Source organism: Castor canadensis, chromosome 2 (genome assembly GCF_047511655.1).
Source record: "Castor canadensis chromosome 2, mCasCan1.hap1v2, whole genome shotgun sequence".
Classification (NCBI taxonomy): domain Eukaryota; kingdom Metazoa; phylum Chordata; class Mammalia; order Rodentia; family Castoridae; genus Castor; species Castor canadensis.
The window spans coordinates 93623093-93646233 of NC_133387.1; the positions used below are offsets into that span (position 1 = coordinate 93623093).

General features: G+C 40.1%; 1 non-coding gene and 1 pseudogene across 1 annotated transcript; both read right to left on the reverse strand.

Moving 5' to 3' along the window:
- Positions 1 to 12032: 12032 nt before the first annotated feature.
- Trnag-acc (transfer RNA glycine (anticodon ACC)) lies at positions 12033 to 12105 on the reverse strand. The gene has a single exon. It is a non-coding gene; the product is annotated as a tRNA-Gly (tRNA).
- A 9611-nt stretch (positions 12106 to 21716) lies between these two features.
- On the reverse strand, positions 21717 to 22801 carry LOC109700807 (palmitoyltransferase ZDHHC17 pseudogene; annotated as a pseudogene).
- Between the last annotated feature and the right edge of the window lie 340 nt (positions 22802 to 23141).

A 23141-nucleotide genomic window follows, 5' to 3' on the forward strand; every position in this document is an offset into this window, starting at 1 on the left:
TGAAGCGTCGGGTTTCACCACTGTGAAGTTATCCCCACCCTGCTTTCCACACCATCCATGGAAGGAGTCACTATGTACAGCCCCCACTGAAGGAGCAGGGATTTTCCCTCCACCACTTTGAGGATGGTGTGTCTACATAATTTAAATCCCTCCACATGGGAGGTTTTTTTCTATTTGTTAATTTGCTCTTTTATTGGTGATGGTATGGACTCATGGCTATCTTACACCTTGGGTTTTAGTCCAGTATGACTTTATTGTTAAAGTTGTTTTAGCTTTGGCCATTGGAAGATTTTCAGGGTGGACAGTCCGAACATTGAACCCTAGGCCTCATGCATGCTAGGCAAGTGCTCTACCACTTGAGCCAGGCCCCCTGTACTTTTGTGTTTTCATTTTGTTTTTAAGACAAGTTCTTGTGCATCTGTCATAGCTCACATTGAACTCCCATACTCTTGCCTCTGTTTCTTGTAGTTGGAAGTATGGGCATGAATCACCATGCTGGACTCCACTGGGAGATCTTACAATCAGCAACCGCCTCTCTTTGATAAACTCCCATCATTGAAATTATTGTGGTTTTCCTTTTGGGCAATTCCTTACTTACTGGCTTCCAGGTTGCGTACTTTCTGCTCTAGTCCTAAAATCAGTCATTTCAGGGATAGTGGAGTGCCTACCTAGTAAATGTGAGGTCATGAGTTCAAACCCTAGTACCAAAAGACAAAAACAAATTCACTAAAATTGGTCATTTCTCCAGTGAGCTTGGGGGAAATGTTTGTTTTCTTGATTACAGTTAGGACTTTTTTCTGTGAGGTAAGTTTACTATGGCCCAATAGCAAAAGGGCCAAACATTTTGTAGTATTGTGAAAATTAGTTGCATTATTCCTTCTGTATTTTTGCATATAAGAACCTTTAATTGGAATTTTATTTAATTTTTTGGTGCTGGGGTTTGAACTCAGGGCCTCATACTTGCTAGGCAGGTGCTCTACCATTTGAGCCATACTCCTAGTCCAGAGAAGCTGTAATTTAAAAAATGGTGATAAAAGGAACATATCTGAGAATTCTACCAATAGACTTTTTATCTTGAATGAGCATGATTTTTGTGTGATCAAAGATAACCCTCTTTGTTTTTATTTTGTAGAATTTCACTTTTTGTAGGAAAGAATGAAATAAAAGAGGAAGAAGATCTGGGGTCATTGGTGAGTGCTATGTGGGACCAGCCCCTCCCTGTGGCTGACCTCATGGCCTGAGATTCTGTAATGGCATTCCACCCCTTTGTGCATCTGTTCCACTGCCCTCTCACTACAGGCTTGTCTCAGTTCTTCCTCTACTTGGTAGGTTTTTACTGTTCTCATAGTATATTAATAATCTCTGCCAGCCATGACCCCTCACCATCCCGATTCTGCCTCATGGCTTGGCCATATGCATTTTTGCAGTGAGCTCCTGTTATTGGCTGCTGGACTCTTCCTGTGTTTCCCAGTCCAAACCCCTAGAAAAAGAAATGATTGACTCAACACCAAATCTCTTGGCAGACAACGTCCCTTGCCAAAAGCATGTGTGTAACCTGGTTGCCCTGGATTAGTGCCAGCCTGTTTATTACCTGCTGTCTGAGTTGGTTCACTTAGTGAAACCCTTTCAGCGCAGGCCCCAGCACCCATAACATTGCACAGGGCAGTGGGTGTGGGGGTCCCCTGTTCCTAACTTGTCGTGGAGAAGCAGAACAGCCAAAATAGAGGTGTTTAGAGACCTCAGCAGAATCAGAAGGGCCTAGCTCTTTGGTAATAATACCACCAGTGTTTGTACAGATTTTGAAGTTTGCTGCTTCTCTACATAATCATGATCATTTGTGTTTGTCTCAGCAATACGTACTCTACATTGTGGTTCTCTTTCCTTGGGCCTCTCTTGGCCCAAAGTAGGGACCATGTCTCATTGTTGTGATAACCTTAGTATGGACCTTACAGCTAATATACCAGAAGTAGTTATTACATGTAAGAATAAAACAATTGATACTACACTTTTGAATCCAACAGCTGTTATTACTGTTTTACAACTGAGGAAAGTGAGGCTCATTTACGGAACAGGAAGCCACCAGATTAGATGACTGGGTTCCTGTGGCTCATTCCTCTTACAAAGCTGTGTTCAGAAGATATCCAGTATGACTCTTTTCTTTCCCATCACACTGCATGTCTTTCTGTTCTTTCCAGAAACAAGCACCAGAAGTCACTCCTGAGCTTCTGGGTCCTCTGGGTGTTCTGAATCCTGCTAGCGTGGACAAACTTGTTGGAGGATGCTATGCTTTGGCTGTGGTTTGAGTGTATTCTCAAGGGAACATGCACTGGGAGCTTGGTCCCAAGTGCAGTGGTGCTTACAGGTGGTAGCATCTTTACGAGGTGGGGCCCAGGGAAAGGCCACTCCCACTGGGGAGCTACCCTCTGAAGGAATACTAGAACCCCAGTTTCTCTGGTTTCTTGTTCTTGAAATGTGATTTTTTTTCTTCCCATGTGTGCTTCTGCCATCCATTGTCATCAGAACACTCTCTCTCATCACTATCATCAGGCTCTCATCAGAACTGAGCCAATGCTGGTGCCACACCCTTGGCTCTACAAGACTATGAGTAAAATAAGCCTCTTTTCCTCACAGGAAAGGTCATGTGTGGTGGCTCACACTTGCAATCCCAGCTACTTAGGAGGTGGAGATCAGGAGGATCACAGTTAGAAGTCAGCCCAGGGAAGAAATTAGTGAGACTGCCATCTCAACAAATAAGCTGGTTGTGTTGGTTCATGCCTGCAATCCCAGCTATCCATGGGGCATAGGTAGGAGGATTGTCCCAGGCAAAAAGTGAAACCCTAACTAAAAATTAACCTAAACACTAAAAAGGGCTAGGGGCATTGCTTAAGCAGTAGAGTGCTTGCCTAGCAAACATCAGCCCGTGAATTCAATCCCCAGTACTACCGAAAAAAAAAAAAAAGGAGGAAAGATTTATTCTGGCTCACTGTTTTTGTCTGTGGTTGGGTTCATTGTTCTGGGCTGTAGTGAGGCCAAATATCATGCTTGGAAGGGCCTGGCAGAGCAAAGTTGGCCACTTTACAGCATCTATAAGACAGAGACAGTGGCAGGGAAGGGGCCAGGACAGGATAGAGCTCCCAAGGACCCACCTCCAGTGACATACTTCCCTTAGAATTTCCAACATCTCCCAAGATGGTGCACTAGCTGGGGACCTAGCCTGTGAGGCCCATTTAATATTCAAACCATAGCATTCTGTCCTTAGTCCCTGAAAGCTTATGTTTATAACACAATGCATGCAGTCCACCCTCAAGAGACCTCAGTTTAACAGTTGCAGCATTCCTCAGAAGTCCACATCCAAATTCTTTTCTGAGATTGAACACAAATTCTTAGTTGTAAGCCTCTGTAGAAATGAAAGTAAGGCCAGGTGGCATATGCCTGTAACTCCAGCACCTGAGGGACTGAGGCAGGAGGATCTCAAGTTTGAGGCCAGCCTGGGCTACATAGTCAGATCTAGGCTGGCTAGAGCTGTATAATGAGATCCTGTCACAAAAAAACAAACCAAAACAACCCAAAATAAAAATGCACAAAAACAAGTTATGTACTTCCAACATACAATGGCACAGAGTAAACATTCCATTACAAAAGGGAGGATTGGGGTTGGGAGTGACTCATGAGAAAAAAGCAAGGCCAAAACCCAGCAGGGCAAAATTAAATCCTGTAGTTCCATGTCCAGCATCCGGGGCACAAGGCACTGTGATCTTCCCAAAGGCTTTGGGAAGCCCTGCCTCCATGGCCATCATCTAGAACACAGCAAATGCTGGTGAGCACATGGGGAAAAAGAACACTTTTACACTGTTGGTGGGAATGTAAGTGAGTGCAACCTATGGAATGCAGTTTGGAGGTCCCTCAAAAAACTACAAATAGAAGTGCCATACAATCCAGTGATAAAGACTGCTGGGCATATATCTGAAGGTATGTGCTCCAGGATATGATAGAGCCACTTGCACACCCATGTTCATTGCAGCACTGTTTACAATAGCCAAACTTTGGAAGCATCCCAGATGCTACAACTGATGAGTGGATTAAGAAAATGTGGTATATATACACAATGGAACTTTATTCAGCCATAAAGAAGAGTGAAATTATGTTGTTAGTAGGTAAATGGATGGAATTGGAGAACTTCATGTTAAGCATAGTTAGCCAGGCTCAAAAAATCAAGGGCCACATGTTTTCCCTCATATGTGCAAGCTAGACCTATAAGTTAAATGTATATATAGAAACATTTATGAGATACACACACACACACGTATACACACACATATACACACACGTACATATAGTGAAAGAACAAAATTAGTCTGAGGGGACTATGGGAGGTGGGAGAGAAAGAAAATGTTAGAGAATGAAAAATACTGAAACAACCCATCTATACATGAATGTAGTGTAAAGCACTGTACACCAAGCTGCTGAATATTAGGGGAGCATGGTGATAAGAGAATGAGTAAATAATGGGGTTAATTTGATTAAAGCATGATGTATATAGGCCTGAAGTACCAAGGAGAAACCCCCTTGCACTTAAAAAAATGAAAGGGCAGGAGGGAAAAGTAGGTCTTTTCTGGGGGGGGGTACCAGTGGGAGGTGGGTGGGCATAAGGAAAGGGGAAATGAGGGTGAATATGGTGGATATAGTTTGTATCCATATATGAAAATAAAAGAATGAAAACTGTTGAAATTGTTATAAGAAGGGGGGAGGGAGGAAGAGGGAAAATGATGGAGAGGGAAAATCTAAGATATTTTAAGCACATATGTAAATATCATAATATATCCTGCACAACTATTATTTGCTAGTAAAATAAAAAAAAGTTGCTTGGGAGCCTGGTGCTGGTGGCTCACTCCTTTAGTCCTAGCTACTTGGGAGGCTGAGATTGGGAGGATTGTAGTTTGAGGCCAACCCAGGCAAATAGTTGAGACCCGCATCTCCAAAATAACCTGAACAAAAAAGAACTGTAGGTGTGGCTCAAGCAGTAGAATACCCTCTTTGCAAGCATGAAGGCCTGAGTTCAAACTCCAGTCCCACCAAAAAAATTAAAAAAAAAGCCAGGTGACATGTTTTCAGTTGAAGCGCCCCCGCCCCCCCCACCGCCATGACCCCCTTCCCCCCCCTAACCAACTCAGACAATAGAAAAGATCTTTAGAACTCCAAACATTGGAGTTGTGAGTTAGAGGCTTAAATAGGTATGCTTACTACACTCATTGAATAATAAACAATCAAGAGTAAATTGAAAAAGGAGCCATGGGTTACTAGAGTTAGGAGATTCAACACAAGACAGAGATGAAGGGAATCCCCAAGGTGGTGATGAAGGAAGATCCTAGGAAGGCCACCTCTGCTGTTGAGTACCATCCTCCAATATCTCTGCTGCCTCAGTAACACCCTTGTACCCTGAGTAAGAAATATCTGGGTGACACTGGCTTAGATTCTTCTCAGCACTTGACTTGCCTTAAATCTTGCTCTCCCCTTGATACTTGGATTAGCTTTGAAAAACCTCTGAGAACTGACTGAGGATCACTGTGAATTTAGAAGAAAATACAGAACAGCCTCCTCCTTCTGAAGCTATTTTTGATGGATACCCACTAGATTGCTCAAATTATAGTCTATGTCAGAGGTCCTGACACTGTTGACTCCTATGATTCCAGGAGTCGACAGTGACATTCTCCAGTGACATTCCAGAAAGGGCTCTTGTAAATTCTTAGGGAAGCTGGATCCAGATTATGACTCAATTTGTCACCTTTTTTAAGAACCTTTGTATGATAGTATCAGTATTTTCCTTCTCTTACACAGATTTGTGCTTCTTAGCCATTTTTTAACTCTAAAGAAAAGCAAGGTAGTCATTAACACAAGAGGCAGAAAGAGGTTATGTTTTTGGGGAAAAGGGCACTGTGACAGTGGCACTGTGTAACAGGCAGTCCTGTTTAAGGAGTAAAACAAGACCACCTCTGCCTGCTTCCTTTATAATAAAGTCTGGCAGTTTCGCCAAAGAAAGCAGAGATGTGCCACTTCTTGAAAAAGGCAGTTAAAAGCAGATAATAAATTCTCTCTGCTTTCTTTTATTTGTTCTACTTGGCAAGAAGCAAGAACCAAAACAAACAAACAAATAAGCCATCCAAGGTCATGGAATTATCAGATGGAGGCAACTGAGAATCTTTTTTTTTTTTAAGTGATAGTCTTTCTTATATTTTGATTATATTATTGTTGTACACAGGGTACATTGTGACATTTACAGAAGCTCTTACAATATATCATAGTTAAATTTGCCCCCTCCATCATTCTCCTTTAACTCTTCTCCCCCAATTCCTGGAGTAGTTTCAACGGGTCTCATTTTTCCTTTTTTTTTGGTGGTGGTACTGGGGTTTGAACTCAGGGCTTCACGCTTGCTAGACAGGTGCTCTTATCTCCTGACTCACTCCACCAGCCCTCATTTTTCCATTTTCATACATGACTACATAATATTTCCACTATAGTACATGATAGTTCCATCATATTCACCCTCCTGTACTCTTATATCCAGTGGTTCCTCCCCGGAACCAATCCCCAGACAGGACCTGTTTCACTGGGAATCTTAAATTACCTGCAGAGGTGTCATGGAGCGCTCCTCAACCTGCACAGCCTGTGTCCTGACGTACACATGAACCCTTCTCTACAGCTTCTCTTTCTGTTTTCAGTTACTGTGGTCTGAAAATATTTAATGGAAAATTCCAGAAATAAAAAAATTTATGTTTTTAAATTGTGTGCTGTTGAGTAATGAAATTCCATTCTTTTCAGTGTTGTTATTGCAATGCTTGTGTTTATGTAGGCCTTACGTAGTAGCCTAATGATGGGTCACCATGTCTGCTGTCATTCATCTCATGGCATAGGTGTAGTATCAACTCACATCATCACCATAACAAGGATGAGTACAGATCAGCTCTTGTATGGAGCAGCTGGACATGCTGACAGCCATCTTGAGTTGTAACTGCAATGATGACCCCTGAGCAACCCTTGCTGGTTTTCCCTGCATAGTTTCTCAGCAAACCCCAGATAGATAAGACCATAGAGTTGTGTTAGCTTTTCATCACTGGACCACAGAAATACCTGAGAGGGAGAATTTATTGTGGCTCATGGTTTCAAAGGTTTTAGTCTATCATGGTGGGGAAAGTGAGAAAAAGCAGAGGACCTCACCTCAGGCAAGCCAGGAGGGACAGTGTAGTAGAGAGAGAGAAAATGAACACCTGTCTTAGTGGGCTTCCTCCTTCTTCCCTTTTTATTCTATTCAGGCACATACCTGATTGGACGGTGCAGCATTGCGAGCAGGTCTTCATCCCCTTAGTTAATCCTTTCTGGAAACGCCTTCACAGACACAACCCAGAAGTGTGCTTTATTAATCTCCTAGGTGCTTTTCAATCCACTCACGGTTTACAACCAAGCTTAACCATTACAAGAGTCATATGTGGGATTTTACAATTCGATCCTGGCTCCAGGGATGCATCCGACTATTCTGTGTTAATTTAAGACAAACCATACTTCCGTCAGTGAGTCTTGTGGTACAATGTACTCTTGTGAAATCTTGGATCTGTCTGTCTCTCTTTCATCTCACACTTGGGCTAGTCCTCATACATTAGGACTAGGTTTCTCTGGAACAGTTATTGTTCATCTCTTACTAAATTTGTAATTAAACTTTATCATATGTTTGCATAAGAAAAAACATAGATACACGATTCAGTGCTGTCCACAGTTTCAGACATCCATTGGGGGTTGTGGCATGCATCCCTCACAGATGAGGAGAGACTATTATGAATGTGTGTATTTGAATTACGTCAAGAAGATTCTGAGATCTGTCTGTAGCTGTTACAATATAGTAATACAGGTACACAGGGGGAATAAAGGGTAGCCATAATGCTCTGTTTATTAAACAGGGTGATTTATGCATAGGTAGTAATTTTATTATAGTCTTTAAACCTATATTTTATATACTTTCTGTATTGTACATTTAATAACAAACACTTAAAGGCACTTTCTTATGTACCTTATGATAGTCTAAAATTGAGAGTTAATTGGCCTTTTTCATGTTGGTCCAGTCAACAGAACATGTGGGAACATATAGGAACCATTTTTTGGGAAAACTATCTCACAATATACCTCAGGAATCTAAACATTATCCTCCAATTCAGTAATTCCACTTCTCATACTTGAACCTCAGTAAATAATCCTAAATACTGGAAAAAATTTCATGCAGAAAGATGCTCATTGAAACATGATCAATATAGTGAAAAATGGGAAGAGAAGAATATGGATTGTTAGAGCAGAGTGTATTCACTCAGTGGAATGTCAGGCAGCCTTTTAAATGATGGTTATGGAGAATGTGATGTAACCTCAAAAATGCATATGATAGGCTAGATGAAAAAGAACAGGATAAAAATTGTGTCTATTGGATGATTATAGCTATGTAAAAAATAATGAATAAACAGCTTGTGCCTGACATCTGCCACATCCATCCCATGTCTGTTTCTTAGACCATTACTTTCAAAAACAACTATAACCAAGGTAGAATCCAATGTACATACCTTTTGTTTAGAAGGAAAAATTTAAATGTGTTCATGAGATTCTTTTTGTCTAGATTACTTTAATAATTCAAACACAGGTTCAATACATCAGATTCAATCTGCAATACTTTGGAACACTTGAACACATTTGTGTGTGAGGTTGGAGTGGGGGAGAATGAGGAGGACTGTGAAGACTAGAGGGACAAGGTTTACAGTCCAGTGTCTTAGAACTATTACAGGTAGCAATATCTAGCTATCTGTCTATGAGTGGGAAATGACCTGTAAAAGCTCTCCCATTGGATTTGTGACTTTGAATCTCGCCATCTGAACAGAAATCACAAGAATCTGTTATTAAACGGTTTCCTTCTTCCCAGGATTTTCTGATCATAAGGAAGTCAGACACTTGGAGACAGAAGACTAATGGATGAAGAAGTCAGTTTCTAAGAAGGTGGTTAGTGATATCTTCCACAAGGTCTCCTCCCTCCCTCTGAAAGACCAAACTGCCCTCCTCTGCCATGGCAAGTCAAGCCCTCACTTGTTTACTGTCTTCCATTTCTCCTCTCTTGCATGAAAAGCTCAAGCCTTCCATTGCAGTTAAACTGCCATGTTTTAAAGCATGAAGACATTTGACCACTTCTCAGAGGTCTTTAATTGCCTTTCAACTACTTGTCTTTGGAAGCTGTCAGAGTGGTGGAATCTCAGATCACAGACACAGATAAGAAGGACAAAGAGGAAAAGATACAAGAAAGATGCAAAAAAAGGTCCATAGTGAAGTCATGTATCTTGAGGAAGCCTCTAATCTAATGAGAATGGATTTTGTTGAGGAGCTTGTACACAAACAATTAATTATTCATGGCAGAGACATCATTAAGATTTCATTTTGTTTAAAGGTCTCTAAGTGACTCAGAAAATTGGGTTAGCTGGAGAAGAATTTCAAGAAAGAGACAAGGGAAGGCTTTTCATTATATTGACTTTTTCTAATATTTTCAAGATAGATAGTATGGCTTGGCATATAAATCATATTCCAACTGAAAACCTCCAATGATGACTGGGCAAAGTCATCCACATGGGGTGGATGGTAGACCAATATGGTCAGATGGACGAAGCCTGACAGAGGTTTGTGAAAGGTTTAGGCCACTTATTCCAGAGTTCTGTAGTAATTTAACTTGGCTTTTTGGTTACTTCCGGAATGGGAGGAGTCTCCTTGAGATGACAACCTGTGGCATTTCATACTCAACTTTCCATTTCCCAGTGCCCCATGCGAGGCCAACACCTACTCTCTTTAAGTAAGCATATTGCAGAGCATTATCTAGGTCTTATAAAACCCTGCTACTGTATCCACACTGCCTGCTCATCTTAAATGTAAATACCAGAAATTGGTGTCAATTTGTGATTTCAATATGGGATTGATTCAAAACTCAGAGGTAGAGATCCAGGGTGATTAATAGAGGGGAATTGCCTACAGGGATCAATTTCTTAAGATATATATGTTGCATTAATTCAGGACTTTGGTTTATGTTTGCATCCTGAGCACACAGGACAGTGCCTGACACATAGTCAGTACTCACTAAGTACTTGCTTTGCTGAGAAAAGTTAAGGTTGAAATAAAAACCAAGGCAGGTCTGTATAGACAGTATCACACCAACCAGGGATCACAGTGGGAGAGAAGGGTGGCAAAGGGAGGCTGCTTCCTTGTTTGGGGATTAAATAATCCCATAGAACCTCTAGGATCGTAAGGTAGTAGGGTTAGCACACTAGCCCTGTGAGGGTGGAATGGAGGAGGTAGGGAGTCAGGATGGCTTGGGGTTGAATTTTTAGTTGTGTACTGGACCCACAACCGTGACAACAGCAGCAGTGGTGACAAGTCACCATATGAAGTTTTCTTTGCCTCAAAAAATTACGCACTTTAGAAGGAGGAAAGGAGCCAATAAACAGCAAATGCAGCAAAAACTATTTGTCCTGACACAAGGAATTGTTGCCATAAAAAATAGGGTTCTAAAAAAATTAAAAATTTTTATTTTTAAAAATAAAAATCTGCTCTAACACTTTTTAGAAAATTGTCTCAAAGAAAAATAGCACAGTTCCTTATCTTGATAAATTTCTAGAGACAAAATTTTAAAATCACTCCTTCATTGATGGCAATAGGAGATCAAAATTTACATGGCTTTTCTACAATGGTGGCTTTAATTTTCAGCAGCAGACAGATTCTCCTAGTGGCTTCCTGACTTTGATACCACAGCTAACAACTTATTTATGTGTTTCTCTGCCTCAGCCTCTCTGTACGTCTGTGTTACCCCAAGAGGTGAGATGGCATGTTGTTTTCTTAGCTGGACACATGCCACAGCAGGAATTCCATGACACAGTTTACACATTTTACAGCTAAATGTTTAGCTTGGAGCACTGGCCTTCCTCTCTTGAAATCAAATACTTTGCTTTCAACACTGCTTGCTTCATGCCAAGGAGAGGAGGGGAAATCTCACCCCTGAGGTTGAGACTGCAGGGCCCTGGTCCTGATTGGAACAAGCTCTGGGACAAGGCAGAGGCCTCGTGAGTTTGGCTTGAGGCCACCCGGAGAGAACTTGTTTTCATGCCAGGCAGATGCATTCGTGGGGATGGGAAAGGAGAATCCCGTTTGTGATGAGTTTTGGGATGCGTCCAGCCTGACCTGGTTTCTTTTAGCTGGTTGGTGAATCATAGCTTCTCATCACTTCGTTAAGTCTTAAGAGTGCTAGGATTCTGGCACCCAGTAATGGTTTACAATTAAGATTTGGGCTCTTGTTTTCTTTTTCTTTCACTGGAAGCAATAGAAAATCTGAGGTGTCTTTCTTCCTTGGCCAACTCTGTTAAACCAATGTTTATTCTCAGCTGATCAGCTGATGATGGGCTCGGCACTATACTCAACACCATAGCCTTACCTCTTTAGCCACCCTTCTTTCCTAAACTCCTATAGATGGTTCTACATGCAGCCAGGGTTAATCATCAGTGTCCTAGGATACAGGTCTGACAATCTGCTCCTGGAGGAAAAGGACAAAAGTCCTCCTCACCCTGGAGCAGAAAGAACAAAGAGACACAAATTTCTCAGCATCTCAGTCTGCTGTCAAAAGGATGCAGAAGCTGCAACTTTGCTTATTTCCCTAATTAAATCCTGAGGTTGAAATATTAAATTTCAACCTAAAGTTACTGTATATTTTAAAGACTTCTGAGACATTGTTAATTAAATTTACGGTTTTGCTAAATGTGAAGAGTACTGTTATTTGAGCCCTTTTCATTCTGGAAATTTTCAGTTTAAAATCATTGTTAGTTTGGTAGACAAAAACTAGTTTCTTTGGTGTTCAGTAAATATTAGGGTGTTCACTGTATGCCAACTCCTACATTGAACAGTGTTATTTTAATTTGAAAATGTTTAGTTCCTATTGAGATGGGGCACTTTTTCATATCCCAGTGACTTTTTTTTTTTTTTGGCAGTACTGGGGTTTGAACTCAGGGCCTCATGCTTGGTAGGCAGGTGCTCTACCACTTGAGCCACTTTGCCAGTCTTTTTTAGTTTTTTCAGGTAGTTTCTTGTGTTTTGGCCTGTGGCTGAAATTGAACTAGAGTCCTTCTACCTATGCCTCCCACATAGCTGGGATTCCAGGTGTGTACCAACATAACCTAGAACCATGATCCTTCCTGTCTCCATCTCCTGAGTAGCTGGGATTACAGGAATGAGCCACCATGCAGCCTCCATTCCCTTTCCTCCCCTGCAGTGACTAACTATATTTCCTTTTTGTAAAACTCACTCTGGCTGTGGTAGGAATGGACAAGGGAGGGAGCTGAGGATAAAATGGAGGTCAGGAGATCTGGCCAGAGCCTGTAGCAGTGGTGCAGATATGGAGAAGGGAGATGATGAGAAGGGGTACTCCAGGGGCAAAGCCAATTGGACTTGCTGATGGATTTCATGTGGGCCATGAGAGAAAGGGGAATCAAGGGGGTCCTGACATTTTTAGAGCAACCAGAAGGATGGGGCATCAGCTTCTGAGATGGCAAGAGACTGAGGTATAGGGATGGGTCTTGCTCTCAGCTGGATGCTCAGAAGAACCAGGACTCACAGTTTTAAGGGTTGCTATGGTTTTTTGAGTGTGTCCACCTAAAGTTCATGAGTGGGAAACATAAATTCATTTGTTAATGGTGTTTGGAGGTGGGGCCTTTGAGAGGTAATTAGGATTAGATGAAGTCACGAAGGTGGGGCTCCCGTGACGTCATTATCAGCTTTGTAATAAGAGAGAGACCTCACCTAGCACACTTGCTCTGTCTTATGTGACACCATCTGCCATGTTATGATGTAGCAAGAAGGCCCTCACCAGAGGCTGGTGCCATGTTCTTAGATTGTCCTGCCTCTGGAACTATGAGCCAAATAAACCACTATTCTTTGTAAGCTTCTCGGCCTGTCAGTTACAGTTAGTAACTGGTGCTAGTCACTCACATCACCAGAAAGTGGCCCAACATAGGGGCTGTGAGAGCTGTCATGTTGTGTTGTGGAAGTCAGAACACAAGTTGTGGGAACCCTGCAGATGGGAACCAACTCACAGCAGTGGAAAGCCTATGTCTAGTTGAGACACTGTCTTTCATGGATTCTCTCTAATGAACTTTTCCTAGCTTCTCTGTTTTCTGACTTTTAAAAACTGAATATTGTAAGCATTTTTCTGTAAATATTTAACAATTATACTTTCAAAATACGATTGAAGAGTATGAAATTGTTAATTCATTCCCTTCTTTTGGATTTACGTTTTCCAAAATTTTATAAATATTTGTGGCAGTGAACATTTTTGTGCACACATGAGTGTTTATGTATCATTTAGTAACTTATCCCTTATGGTACATTTCTAGGATTTTGATTGCTGCATCAGAATGTAGATAGTCTATGGCTTACATGATTTGACTTACATGTTTTTGACTTTTCTATTGGTGCAAAAGCATGCCCATATGACCCATTTGGCTTTTCATTCTCATTAGAGTATTCAGTAAATTGTATGAGATACTCAATACTTCATTATAAATTAGGCTTGGTGTTAGATGACTTTGCCCAACTGTAGGCTAATGGAAGTGTTCTGAGCACATGTAGGGTAGGCTAAGCTATGATCTTTGGCAGGTTAGGTGCATTAAATGCATTATTCAGATATTATATTTTAAACTTACAATGAGTTTACTGGGATGTAATCCATTGCAAGCCAAAGAATCTCTAGGTGAAGGATGCAAGGTCATTCCATCATCCTTTAGTTTTAGCCCTGGATGTATCATCTAACCTTGGATCAAGTTCAGCCCTCCTTCTAATTGTTTCACACTGTTCCTCTTGTTCCTTGTCTCACTGGGACTCCTAGCTTCCCCCAACTCCTAACCCTCATTCTTAGGCTACACTTTTCTCATCACCAAGTAACCTCTACCCTTCTAGAAGTCCACAAGTAATTTTGACATGTCTCAGGCTTGAGCTGAAAGCCTGGGGCACCAAGGACGTTCAGAATTTTGTTGTGAAATCTGTTTGGAGAAATAGCAGTATAAAAATAATATTTGGAGATAGTATGTAACAAAGGAAAAGATATGGGGGTGTGGTCAGAGAGTATTAAGTGTGAGTTTTAGTCTTATCACTTGCTAGCTAAAATATAAATGATTCTTTTTTTGAGACAGGGTCTTGCTATGTAGCCCAGGCTGGCTTTGAATTAAGAGATTCTTATGCCTGTAGGCATATGCTTTGGAAAATTACTCTGGAAAAGACATTTATATTCTGAATGAGTTTTAGGTGCTCAACAGAAATGGGCAGAAAAACAACTATATCACTGGACTGTTGTGAAGTATATGGAAAAGCAGGTGAAATATACCTAGTCCTGTATCTGGTGTACAACATCATTTATTTCTTTTCATTTGCTTTCCTTACATACTATTTTTCCTGCCTTACATCTCTTTAGAAATTATGGGTAAGTATTGGAGCTCTTTGTGTTTTAGTTAAAAAAAAAAAAGACATGAGCTTAGAGCTCACGTAGTGTGAATTCATCTATTGTGTTTTTCTTCCTTTACTTCTTCACTTCTAGAAAGCACTTTTGTCGGAAAGCTGAATGCTAAGGCTCATTCCTCTGTGCCATGGTAGAATAAACTAGAGGTTTCCTTGCATCATTCTGATAATGCTCTGTTTCTTCCACCAATGTACAATGATCCCTGGAAGCAGGGGAAATCAGAGGAGTAGGAAGTTGCTTTGAAAGGTTTGAGTGGTGTACATTAAGATGTCTGGCTTCCATTATTTATCTGTGTCTTGTAAGCATTCCAGTAGGACGCCTACAAAGATGCTGGAGTGGGTGGGGAGGGGACCCCAGCCAGTATCTCCGAATGCCACTTTCACATTAAGATGTGGGAGATTAGTAGTGGGCATAGAACCAAAGTTTTATCTTCTAACTACTGAAATTCTTCAACTTGGGAAGAAAACAAAAATGCATCAAAACAATGATGTAGTTTTAATTTCATCTCTAAAACATGATTTCAGTCAAACCTTGTACCTTTAAACCAGGCTGACCTGCCCAAGCACCATGTGAGCAGTTGGCAAACAGCCATGCAACAGTACGTTAGCTTAGTGGGCTCACTTTTCCATCCCAGTGACATGTGTCTTCTGCCATGGACCTGTTCTCACACTGTCAGTCCTATTTTTGCCACATGGATTTTGTTTGGAATTTGTTTCCCCAACTTTGACTCTCAGTTGGCCTAAGAACTCAAGCTCTGACCTTCTACCACCTGATTGAGTAGACTCAGATCTAACTTTTGATCCAAGGATCAAAATACCTGGTTGGGTTCTGACCATACCACTTTACTTGCCTGAATATTTGGATTTTTTAAAAACAAGAACAATCTGTTTCCCAATTATCTTGACTATGATCACCCAAAGATGCATTGAATATACAAAAAATCTTGGTCTTGTCTGTAGCTGGGTCCACAATCTTAAGCCTTCTTTTCAGGTTTGAAGACAAATCTGTAGGTTGGTAAATAAAACAGTCATTTTCTTAACAGTGAGACCAAAAATTTGTGTACCCTTGGTAGTAGGTAGAATAATGGTCCTCCAAAATTGTCTATAATATAATCCCTAGAACCTGTGAATTTGTTATGTTACATGAAGGGGTGGGGCATTGGATTTGGAACTAAATTGTAGAAGCAATTAAGTTGATAATCAGTTGACCTAAAATCAGGAAATTACATTGGATTATTGAGGTAAATCTAATGTAATTATAAGCATTCTTCAAGGGGAGAGAAAGGCAGAAGAGGATGTCAGAGTCAAAGAAAGATTTGAAGAGGCTCTGCTGTTGGCTCTGACGATGGAGGAAGGGGTGAGGAGGCAAGGAATACAGCAATGCAAGCATTCTTCATGTAGGGGCCTCTAGTAACTGGAAAGGCAAGGGAACCAATCTCTCCTAGAGCCTCCAGAAGGCATGCACCCTACTGACTTTTGATTTTATCCCAGTTAAGACCCATTTCTGACTGCTGGCCTCTAGAACTCTAAGGTAATAAGTCTGTGTTGATTAAAACCAGTAAGTTTGTGATAATTCATTACAGTGGCAATAGGAAATTAATTTGCCAGTCTACAAGTAAAAGCTCCTTTCTTTTCCATGATCAGTTTTTATAACCTAAAAAAGGATCCACAAACATGCAAGTTTAAATTCCCATTCAAAATATGTGGATTTGGGATGTGATTTTGGCACTTATGTTTGGAAACCAGAAAGAATCATCTGCCTCTCTGTTATTGAGATGTATGTATGGTGAGTCCCTTTGACTTCAGGCAGGTCTAGCTGCCCTTGCCTTGCTGTGTATCCGAGTTTGGTTCTGGCCGTCTGATGGCAAGGATAGGCTCATTCCAAGCTTGCAGGCCATCCAGAAGCCAATGTGTCTAGGTGCCTGGAATACCCTACCTAGAGCTGCCTGCAGACTCCTGTCAGATGCTATAGGAAGAGGGAATGACCACAGGCAGGGGAGATGTTTTCCTAATTTAGGGTCCTTATGTCCTCCCCATTATTGTCAATCCTGACCTATGTTTGGGGAAGAAATGTTGGTTGGGGGAGAGGGCAGAGGAAATGAAAGGAAGAGCTGGTCCCCATCCCAGCATTTATCCAGCAGGGCCTTCAGGAATCTGAAGGCCCCTGCCATGCATCTCCATACATGAGCTCAGGCCCTAAAACAGGCAGGGTAAGGTATGCAAGAAGATGCAGGGAGGAGAAGGAAGAAGAAATTATGTAGTTTGTTTTGATACTCTTAATCTTTTAATAATTCTAACCTAATTTTTTACTAGCTAATATGGATAAGGGCCTTGGCAATTTATTACCTCATTTTATTGTTCACCCTCTTTATAGAAAAGGAAAGTGAATATTTGCAATGAGTCTTGGTCTGTTTGGGCTACCGTAACAAACATACCATAGACTGAGTGCTTAAACAGCAAACATTTATTTCTCATAAATGGAGATTGGTAAGTTTAAGACCAAGATGTCATCTGGGTTAATGTCTAGTGAGGTTTCCAGATGACCATCTTCTCACTGTTTTCTCATATGGAGTAAAGAGATGGAGAGAAGCTGGGTACTGGTGGCTCATGCCTGTAATCCTAGCTACTCAGAGGCAGAGATCAGGAGGATCGGTTCAAAGCCAGCCCAGGCAAATAGTTTGAGAGACCCTATCTTGAAAATACACACCACAAAACAGGGTTGATGCAGTAGCTCAAGTGGTAAAGCACCTAGCAAGAGTGAAGCCCTGAGTTCAAACCCCACTACCGCCAAGAGAGAGCAGAGAGGAGAGAGAGAGAGAGAGAGAGAGAGAGAGAGAGAGAGAGAGAGAGAGAGAGAGAGAGAGAAGAGATACGAAAAGAGCTCTCTGGACTCTCTTTTGTAAGGATACTAATCCCATTCATGAAGACCTCCCATTCATGGCCTAATCACTTCCCAAAGATCCCATTTCTCTAATACTACACATGTGGGGGTAGGATTTTAACATGAATGTTGGAGGTACACATTCAGTCCATGATACCAGGGGACAGACAATATTCCAGAATCTTCACAGAAACTAATTCATTCAGATACTAGATTTTGGATGCTGTGACCATTTGAACTGTATCTGGGGAAAAAAAGTTCCCCTTTACAATACTGTTATATAGAAAAGAGGCTTGTTATTTAGATTCTGAGTGATGGCCTGGCCACAGGAGCCCTAATAGCGCCTGCCTAGTCAGGCGCCTAGGACACAGACCCTTCATGTTCCCATGTAACTACTCAATGGCAGTCTGAGTCACTTGGGGGGCTCTTCTCAATCCCTTTCCAAAAACTGCAGTGCAGAGAATGGTTCTTCCTGCTGTGGGTGACAAACTCCAGGTCTTAGCCTACTCCTTTGAGGACTCTGTAGGGAGCTTAGAAAATGTCCTCAGACAAGATATAGGGGTGTAGTTGGGTAGGAAGAAAATCTCCTAATATTCTATAGCATGGTAGGATTACTATGGTTGACAATAATTGTGCATTACAAAAAAGCTAGTAGAGAGGATTTTGAATGTTCCTCTATTAGTTACTTTTGCATCACTGTGACAAAATACCTGATATAAACTACTTAAGTGGGGAAGGGTTTATTTGGCTCAGAGATTCAGAAGTTTTAGTCCATTACAGTGGGGTGGGGAACATGGTAGATTAGAGTAGCTCACATTATGGTGGCCAGGAATCAGAGAGTCAGAAAGCCTGTGCTGCAGGCTTTGTTCTTTTTTCTGCTTTTATTCCATCTGAGCCCCTAGCTTATGGGATGGAGGCACTTCATTCATTTAGTCTTCATCTTGTAATTAATCCTCTCTGGAATTGTCTTCACAGACACACTCAGAGGTATTTTTGTTAATGTCCTAGGCATTCTCAATCCAATCAAATTGACAACAAAATTAACCATCACAGTTCTCAACACAATGAAAGCATAAATGTTTGAGGTGATGGATTTGCCAATTACCCTGACGTGATTACTACATTTTGTAGACATGTTTTGAAATATCTCACATACACAGAATGGAGCAGATTTGCATGGAGAGTGGGGGAACCAGGATTTATTTTAAGTGTAGAATGTCACTGGAGATGCTGAGTCAGCAGTCAGATTTACAAGACTGGAAACAGGCAGAGATAGAGATTTGGAAGTCAGAGTATAGGGTGAATGTAGAGCAGCAAGAATGGATAAGATTGGGTAGGCAGTGATAATAGATAGAGAAAAGAAAATTGAAGACTCAGAACATGTAACACTTGAACTTCTGGGAGAGGAGGAGGGTCCAGTAAAGGAGAGAAAAATGAATCACTGGAGAGAGGGGAAGATCTAGTGAGCCAATGTCCAGGAAACCTAAAGAAGAAATACTTCAAGAAGCAGCAATGGTGTTGATCGCCAACTGTTGCTCTTAGGAATTGTGTAAGTATCTAAAGATTATTGATTCAATTTAATATTTGTCTATGATCTTAAAGTTGAAGGTACGGTTTTACTGTATTTCTTTTTTTAAGAGTCAATATTTATTCTGATTAGTATTTTTACAGAATTTTGACAAATTTAATTTATGTCAGAAGAACTAATTTATTAAGCACTTTCCAGGTTCTTCTTTCCACAAAACACAGTAAGTAGCAAAATAATGCTCGGCACAGTTATAAATAAGGAAAATATAAAGGAAAAATATCCATAGCTTAAGTATGATGCTATTTTATAACTATAAATATTTCAAGAAAACTCCAACAAACAACAAAAAATAATGGAAAGAACATCAAAGAAGTAATTTGGTATACAATTAAGCTGATATGAACTAATCCCAAAAGGTTCATCTCCACACACAACTTTAGAGCTGGATTAAATTGGGTTTCACACATAAGATCTACAAAATAGTGGAGCAGACAGCACACTGCTGCATAGTTGGATCCTGACCATCTGACAGTTCTGAGTTGTAGATTTCACTGGTACTATGAAATGGTTAGTACTAATGCATTTTTCTTGCAAATATTTTCCATGTAATTACACAACTAGAGGCCTTTTGTCTATTTAACTGAGAGGCATCTCTTTTCTGAGAAGAATATTGTACTAGAAAGAACATGGTAACAACATTCAAACTGAGAAAACCGCCATAGTCTTTGTTGATAAAAATGTATCTGATAAAAATTACAATTGAGTCTTCATGTGAAGTGACTCAAAATGCAAAAAAAAAAAACCCCAAACACTATCATTTTATAAATAACTTTGAATTTAAAAATTATCTAAAATTTCCCCCAATTAGTCAAAGCTAGCAGAGAAATTTGTACACTTTAACCATTTTTTACGTTCTATGACAAAAAGGCACAATGCTATTGACACCCACATCCCTCTCTTCCATTTTCAAAAATCAAGTACATATGCGAATTTTCTAATATTAAAACACTCAGGTATAGTAGGGTAATCCTTTTTGATGTGTGAGTTATGGTCAAAGAAATTACTATATAAAAAATGGTAGTGCTTGGAAATACTGAACATCAACTATGTACAATTTTGCTGCTCCTCTTACTAAGGCAAGGCTAGATTGCTTTGATACCTGTATTTTGCATTTTATAAGGACTACTAATTTTACCAAGCATCAGACATGCAGTGAACTTGCAGGATAATGCCTATTAACAGCAATATTGAGTATCACTAGAAACTCATTAATATCTTCCTTTTCTTTTTGGTGAGGCAACATGAAATGAACAGCTTTGAAAACACTAATAAATATAGACACAAAGAGAAAACTATTTGATAAATTATTTATATACAGATACACATTCTTTACACAGGTCTAGGATGTGTTGTCAGTCTGACCTCTCTTCCTCCCCCTTCCCTCCCATTCCCTGTCACAGGTTTCCCACGGGTTGCTCAGACCACAGTTTGCTACCGCATTTAAGGGGACTGAACCAAGTCTCACTCTGTATACGATATTCATGGAAGCAGTGGCCAGTAGTTCACCATGAGGGTATAGAAACACTGCAACCAAAATTGATCAGTGCATCACATTTAACAGTAAGAAAATCTTTCTGAAATTGTCTCAGACAGCATTAACAAACTTCAAAACATTCAATATTGAGAAAATTTAAGTAATCTTGGGGATTAAATTGTACTTTCTGATAGGCCGTTAAAAACAAAACCCAGACGATACCACTAGCTTTTCTTTTATTCACACGTGCTATGTACAGGGACATACCCCATCTTTAGCTTAAACTCTTTTTGGCTACAATTTATTTTGCAACTTAGAATTTTAAAAGTTTATCCATTTACCTCTATTGTTAAGAATTTTGCAGTAGCTTTTTTTTGTTGTCTTTTGTTGAAATTCCCACCTCAACTCTTAAAAATCAGACTGTTTCTTCATGAAATTAAATTCTAATTTATGCTTCACTGAGTATTATCTGCTAATATACATTCTATGCAGTATATAATGTACTTAGTAGGGCTTTTAAATTTCAACAAAATCCTATGACCTAGTATACTCATGCAAGTGCTTTGTCAGACTTTAAAACCTCAGAGCAAAGTTGCTACAAATTATTTCAGTGAACTAGAAATATACCAGCATTGCAACAGCTAATGGAAACAAGAGTTAGCACATTTTTTGAACATTTTCTGTGCCTTTAAAGGTACATTACAATAGATCCCTAATAAAGACACATAATTTTTGTCACAGTATTTACATGTACATTTTAAAATGTACATAATACTAGTTAATCACTTTTAATTTTCCTAGAATTAGATGCAATACTTTTAGTATCACTTCATAAAATTTAGCCATATAACATAAATTTAGTTTTAGTTAGAACTGAACATTTCTGATCAGTATGCCATATTTGTCAACAGAATAAGTTCACTCTTTTCATGAAAAATGTTATGAGAACAAAACCAAAAAGTGAGTATGTTGTAAATTCCCACATTAAGAGCCATTAAAACTTTTATGATCATTATTCTTCCCAGAAGGGGCAGTGTGCTCTGTCCATGTTTACTTTTGCTAATAAAGTATTGAAAGAAAAGACTGTGAAATTCACCATTAGCTCTACACACAGCTTGCTGTTGTTCCAAGGATGTGGGTTCGAGTGCGAGAGAGACCCGGACGGACACAATTTTCAAGCACCACTTAGCAATATGCTTCATAGGATAAAGATGCTGCTACACAAGCTGGTACCCAGATCCTGGTATTTGGTCATATTCTGTTGTACATTGCCTGGTCCAGTCTGCAATAACAGGGCAAAAGAGGCCACAGCATCGAAATTCAAAGAAGTCTATAGTATTCCTGAAACACCCATGGTTGAATGGGCTTTCAGTAGATGTTGTGACTTTAAAGTGCTTATATCTTATGGCATTCATTCTTTCATTTGAAATAATACCTAAACATGATATCTAGTATACCTGACACATGTGTAACACAGCTACCCACATGAAATGTTAAACATCCAAAACATCAGAGGTGAACATATGGCAATTTGAGTAATACATGTCCAAAATCTATCCTTGGTGTAGATGGTCTCACAGTGAAGTCCCCAGTAAGAAATACAACCATAAATCATTCAGCCAATCATAAAAAGCAATAATAGGTAGCCCATAAAGTATCTATGGTTGCCCGCACCTACAGTTACTAATCCACGGACAATGATGATCAAATTTCGCTATACAGTGGTTGCGCACACCCCAGTGTTTGGACCTCACTGGTTTTGGAATCAAACAAGTACTGAAGAATATGCTGAGGTCCAGACTTCCCGTCTCTGAAAATTCAACTATTGTCTTTTTTTTTTTTTTTGCTATTCTGTGGCTTTAATAATCCCTGGATCTGATTTCCAAGATTTTCCAAAGTTATAAAAAAGTGCGACACTATTGGTGAGGAATGGAAGATGAATAAGTAAAAAATTGAGATCATTCCCAAAGCAAAAAAACCATGTCACATACATCCAGAATTTGGTTGCCAAACATATATTCCAAGGGGCAAATGCACTATGCATCGAATGACCAAAAAAAGACTTTGAAAGACACTGTAGTATAGCCCAAATGTCACCATACATCAGCCCTTTAATGAGCCAAGAATCAGTATTTAGGTATGCCATAAACCCAACCAGGCAAATAACTAGGAAAGGAGATCCTAGCATTACTTTCTGCCAGAATTCCTTATCAGCCTTTAGCTTTCTAAGGAAAGAGAGATTGTCATATCCTCTCGCTTGCCTTGCCTTTTCCAAATGGTTGATCATCCACCCATTTTTTTCTTTTCTTTGCCAAATCAAGTGCTGATTTGTCCTTGATATTCTGGGCATCAATGTTAGCTCCAGGTTCCTGAAGAAGACTAATGACTGTGGTATTCCCTCTAGTACTGCCCAGTGCAGAGCAGTATTTTTTGATACTTGTCACCAAGGTTAACTACGTGTTCTGCAAGCTGCCCCCATTAAAGGTGCCATTCCATTTTGATCTATCTATTCTTTCTACATCTTGACTAAATTGACTCTGTTATTGATGGCAGCCCAATGAGGGAATGTAACATTTTCTTTGCCTGGTTGTCAGACATTATAACCTGTTTCCACCAATTCTCAGCAGCATTCATAAATTCCG